The sequence below is a fragment of the Anabas testudineus genome, chromosome 3 (assembly GCF_900324465.2).
Source record: "Anabas testudineus chromosome 3, fAnaTes1.2, whole genome shotgun sequence".
NCBI classification, from domain to species: domain Eukaryota; kingdom Metazoa; phylum Chordata; class Actinopteri; order Anabantiformes; family Anabantidae; genus Anabas; species Anabas testudineus.
The window spans coordinates 13,995,248-14,001,686 of record NC_046612.1 but is presented as its reverse complement, the minus strand read 5'-3'; positions in this window follow the sequence as shown (position 1 = coordinate 14,001,686).

Below are 6,439 nucleotides of genomic sequence, written 5' to 3'. Positions count from 1 at the left end.
ATGTGGTGGCCCCCACTTTTTCATTAAAAACTGCAATCCTGCAGCTGAGGCTCTGTTACACCACAATGTAACAGAACTATGCAAGGGCAAACATATGCGACCTGGACCCAACCTTCAAATCTGCCCAAACAGATAGATCTGCTGCTCTCTTCTCTATTTTGCAACAAGTCTGAATGCAAATTGATGCAGGCTATTTTCAAAGAATATGTTTCGGGCGATGTTGTTGGCCTTGCTGCGCTGTTTTCACAAGCTTCCCTTGTTTAAGTATTGAAATGTCTGCATATTGAAATGGGAATAGCCTTCCAGTGTTATTTTTTCTCTATGACAAATCATGGTTATTATTGAGCATGCAAATAGTACTTTAATAACTCCTTAGGAAAATATTCAGATTAATCTATTTTGTTTCCTGTAACGGTTTTCCACTGGTAACAGCTGCTGTGGTACATGTAGTAACATTTTAACGGTCCGTTCCCTGGACTATCATTATGATTTTGCTGGGCATGTGAGAGCAACAGAGGTATTGAAGTGAGGTAATTGAAGTGTCCAAGACCAACCTGCTCCAGTGAGATGTGGGAGCAAAGTAGCAGTGTAATTACAGGTCATGTGTTGACCACCTCAGAACCACAGCAGGTACAGGGAGAGCAGAGCCTGTCAAACTCTCTGACATGTACACACACACACACACACACACACACACACACACACACACACACACACACACACACACACACACACACACACACACACACACACACGCCATCATTTTTGCAAAGAGTCAACTGTCATTGCAAATGAAGGTTAACACTGTATCATCATTCTTGAATTGGTGACTGTAAGTGCCATAAAAGCCATTTTTGATAATAGCTGAATAGTCCTGTGCTTTTTGTCTGTCTATAAACAAGGAAGAAGTCTGTCCATATAATAGTACCCCCTACTGGTATAATGAGAAACTACTAAGGCAGGGCAGATCTAATACACTGCGCTGTATTGCAGTAAAAAGACGTTGTTCATCTGAGACCTCACATTAAATAATTAAAAAGAAAGATAGAAATATATATAAATAGAATTTAATGTTCAGATAAACTTTTGGATATGTATTTAACAATCTGTAGTTCTTTCAAATCTGATGATTTGTAATTGATTTGGAAACCTCCTCTACCTTGTGCAGTGGTATAACTGATCCAGAGTGTGTCACGCGTGGCACCCACTCCCACCCACCCTCCCCAAGTCGAGTCATTTGTTATCACCTCATAGCTCCTCCAATTCACTGTGCAACTAGCCGAGTTCCCTCAAGGTGAAGGGTCAAGCCTTTAAAAGGGAATTACTTCACTGACACAATAAGAGATGACAGTTTATTTGACATCTCACCACCACTTCACTTCCCTCCTACATCCATCCCTACCCTGCGTCCCAACTACTCCCTAGGGTGCACTGGATCTCTCTCTCTCTCGCTCGCTCTCTCTCTGAGTACCTGTTTTCTAAAATAAATGCTGAACCTGAATATTTTGTGATTGAACCGTAATCATATACAAATAAAATCTGATGAGGAAAAAGTGAAAATACCATATTAGAAATGAGTGCAGTTGGAAAAACATATATTGAAAGGAAATGTAAGTGCACTTGTATTTCTGGTGTTGGAGGACCACTGTACCATGTGGTACTGGTGTATCCAGAATGTGTTCTGTTGTGTGTACGTGTGTGTGTTTATTACTGCATCTCTGGCAGGTGTATTTAGAAAGAATAGACTGCAGATGTTACTTAGGATTCAAAAGCAGTCCTACAGCCTTCGTTTGTGTTCATGTACTTGCATGTGCGTGTTTGTGAGTGAAAGAGAGTCAGAGAGTGAGTGATTGACACCAGACGTGCGTGTCAGACCCAGGGGGATTGGAAGAGGCCATGTAGCCAGTCTGGCAGGTCATTATCAGTGTGTCACACAGCGGCGTGACGGCTACTTCCTCTGAGACAAAACACACACACAACTCCTTCCTGAGTCATTGAGGAATGCCTATCCAAGCCAATCAATTGGGCGATCAATTGGGGACCAACTGGCAATCCCCTGCAATCAATTCGCCCCGTGTTGCATGGCCACAGAAGTGCCACAATGGCTGTGGCACTTAATTAAGTTGTTAATTGCTGTGTTAAGCTTTCTCAGGTACCCTCCCTAGATGGTAATTGAGAGTGTCTGGACAATTCGGCTATCGGCAGCACTTTGCTAAATTTAATCACAAATCCAAGTAACGGCAAAGGCTGTAATACAAAGAGCCGAACGGTGACAGGGTCAGTTTAGCTCGAGGAGAGACACAGCAGACCGTGGTTGTCCGACTTCTTCAAACACTATTTCTGCTGAGCACCTTGTTTATTACACCATATAAACATCTGGATGACATCACCCAGCTGTGGCAGTCAATCGCAGAGTGAATCACACGCTTTTTTTTTTATTCTAAAAAGTTCCTCCAATGTTTGCTAGAAGTAAGGTAAATTTAACACAATTCTTCCCCACAAACTAGTTAACAAACTGTTGGACCTAGGACTCCCACACTCCACCTGCTCTTGGATCAAGAGCTTCCTCTCTGATCGCAGTCAGAGGGTGAGAGTGGGCCCACACACCTCCAAGGTCCTTAGTCTCAGCACTGGCTCCCCACAGGGCTGTGTGCTGAGCCCCCTGCTCTACACTCTTTACACTTATGACTGTACACCGGCTCACCACAGCAACGCTATCGTCAAGTTCGCAGATGATACCACAGTGGTGGGACTCATCTCAGGGGGAGATGAGTCTGCCTACAGAGACGAGGTGGAACAGCTGACATTGTGGTGCAGGGGGAACAATCTGCTCCTTAACACCTCGAAGACAAAAGAGGTTGTCATTGACTTCCGGAGGACAAAAACTGAGGTCCCGCCACTGTACATTGGTGGGGACTGTGTTAAGAGGGTGTCAGACTTCCGTTTCTTGGGGGTCCACATAGAGGAGGATTTAACCTGGGGAGTACACACCTCTGAGCTGATAAGAAAGGCCCAGCAGAGACTGCACTTCCTAAGGGTACTTAGGAAGAACAACATCTCCCAGAGACTGATGGTGTCCTTTTATCGATGCTCTATTGAGAGCATCCTTACATACTGTGTGTCTGTGTGGTTCAGCAGATGTACAGTGGCTCAGAGGAAAGCTCTCCAGAGAGTGATCAAAACAGCACAGAGGATCACCGGTTCCCCTCTCCTCCCTCTAGAAGAACTTCACAGTTCCCGCTGCCTCAAAAAAGCCCAAACAATTCTCAGGGATACTACACACCCTGGACACTCTCTCTTTGAACTGTTGCCATCAGGGAGAAGGTTCAGGTCCATCAAAACTAGGACTGACAGATTTAAGAAAAGCTTTTATCCAGTAGCAATAACTACATTAAACACCATAAAGAACGGACCATAGTGACAGTATGCTCACTTGTGGGAGTGAGAGCTGGTCTGGAGCACAAGTGATGTGACCTCTTGATACTTGAAGGGTTGTTTGTGTCTTATTTGGTCTTTTGACTGTCTCGATTTATTTATTCTGTTTTTGTTTGTTTTTTATTCCTTTCTTCTATATATATATGGCACAGACTGGTTGGCACCTTAATCTCGTTGTACGATGTTGCAATGACAATAAAGTTTATCTTTATCTTTATCTTTATCTTATCTTTAAAGTTAGAAGGATTGGTTATTGATACAAATATTGATCATGAAAATAAATGAATTTTAATAAAACTATCAAACTAAAACATTTTATTAGTTTTTGTTAAAATTCTTGAGCTGTTTTCATTATGACCTCCATGATAAGGTCTCTCAGGAGTCCTTAAAAGCAGCATGAGGTGCAGATAAGTCACTAAATATAATCACTGAGAAGATGTTGTTCTCTGGATTCTGACGTAGTGCGACTTCATATACAGCATGCTCGCATATGGAGGTACCCAAGATTATGGCAAACAACATGAACTGTCGTTTGAATAGATTTGTCCTTTAAAGTCATTATCCACCACTGTCTGATTACTGCATATCTCAACCTGAAATGTTCAATAAAATCAAACGCTCAACCTCCCTCATAGCATATAGCTTATTCCTCTGTCCTCAACATGGTGCTTTGACTATGGGGGGTTATTATCAGCACTGCCTCCAGCCTGGGTGGGGTTACAAGGGAGGCAGACCACTGCTGGCTGGCACTTTTATGGTGTTATTAACACATGTCCCAATGTTGTGATAACATGCCTTTTGTAGCCTAATCCCATTACTTTCAATGCTCAAATGGAATTCAGAGGGAATGGTGTCCTCCATATTAAGAAACAACTCCAAACACAGCAGGTGTCTAGATTCTTATCCCTGCTTTGCTGGTAAATTAGATCAGTGCACGCAGGAGCCAGAAGCGTATCAAATCATCATTACAAAAAACAAGCTTTTACCGCACACACGGTGCAGACAGTTTCACCGGAGCACATTCACTTCTCTGAGGCCTGAAAATGCTGCATAGCTCTTCAGAGATTTGGTAAAAAAAAAAGTGTTGGAGTGTAGTGGAGCAGGCAACATGGAAGTAGCAGTGAGACAATGAGAAACAACTACTGCTGCTCTAGGCTCTGTGAACAGGCTTGCCATTGATTAAAACAGCAAGGTGTGCAATAAAGCGCAAGGCAAAGTGTTGCCTTCCATATGGACCCCGAGACCCTTAGGCTCTGGCCACCAATTGAGGCTTTCTTTCTGCTCGCTGTTACCCCTTTCTCCTTCCTGCCTCTCCTTCTCTCTCCCTCGGTCCCCCGATGGTAAAAACAATTTTCCAGCCCTCTGTCTCTCACTGCTGCTGCCCGCCACTCTGCAGCCACAAAGGGTCCTGGCTATGATTCAACCATTTACTCCAGTAATTAACAGCACCCATACCACAACAATTACAGTCACTGGGCTACTACAGTCCATATATACACACAGACAAACGCACTCACAAACGCACACCATGTGTTAACAGTGTCACAGTGCGAATGAGAAGGGATAGTAATAGCCAGAAGCGATAAAAATAAAATTTAAATAGTATTAACAAAAAGGTGAGAACAACATGCTGGCACTATGGCATTGATTACCTCATAATTAGACAAGACAAAGCTCTCTCCCTATCTAGTGGCAAAACACTGTAATTACTGCCGTGACAGAAAATCAAAGGCTACTTTGTAAGCAGCAGGAAAAATTAACATTTCAGCCCCCGAAGCTGTATGTCCTGATTAGAAACGTATTAAATCAATGCAGTGCTAACTGCTGGGCATAAATACGTCCCCTCCTGAAGAGGCCTATAATTGCGAGAGCAAAAAAAAAAAAAGAAAAACTGTGACTGTTTCAGTCTCACAAGGATGTGTCATTTATCGTAATGGCAGTATTATGTGGTAAATGTTCACTCCTTTTGTTATAAGACGATGCACATAAAGCAGCAGTTTTTGTCTTTTAGGTTGGAATGAAGATCAAAGTGTATTTTACATCAAATGTTGGAGCCCCCAGGCTAATGTGCTTCTCATTGCAATGAACCAACCAACCCACAGCACCGTTGTAAACGCCATATACACAGAACCAGAAAATACACTGATGAGCTATTTGATACGAAGCTTAATAATAGCAGTAATCCATATGTTCCATGTGTGCGTTTTCCCGTACGTTTACTGTCTTTTATTGTGTTTTTCTCTCATTTTGCTTTGCAGGACATGTTTGTGCGCTGGTAACTTAAATCAAGGTTAAATAAAAAAAGGATTAATTATGTAATAGTCATTCTACAAAATTTAATTAGTGATGTAAAAAAGCTGCTGCTGAACCGTACCCTGGTCATGGCTAGGAGCAATCCAAAGCCAGTTTTATTTGCTTAATTTCACAAGGTGGTGAGTAAAAAAGAAGACGATGGTTTGCTGTTAATCACAAAGCTCAGCTCCTATTTAAATTTTCTAGCACTGCAGACATTTCACCTTGTCTAATTTCTCTGCCTGCACTTTGAACATGTGACTCATCGTAAGCCACATGGGTTGTGACCCACCTAGTTTCTGTTGCTGTTTAAATTGATAAAAGCTGCTAGTGGGAAAGCAACTGATCCCTAGCATCTTTAACATGCTCACAATAGGCTCCTTGGGAATACAACTAATTACTTCACATCTGTATTTATTTGATCCGCGTGGAATTCTCCCTTCTGTCACCAGTGCCGAGCGATGCCAGCTTGGACTAACAGTGATTTATCTAAGTGACACTTCTGGCGCAGAGTCACATCAAAGCAGCACCAAAATCAATAGGGGAAACATGGGGAAGATGGGGAGGAGCAACTTTTTTCCCTTCAGCAAAACTGTCATGCATAAAATCCACCAGCATAAATAAAGCACGCCTGTGCTTGCAGGTTTGCTGAATCAGATAGAGTGGAATAAGACACAAGCTGTTGGTTAAATGGGATCTTAAAGAAAGACTT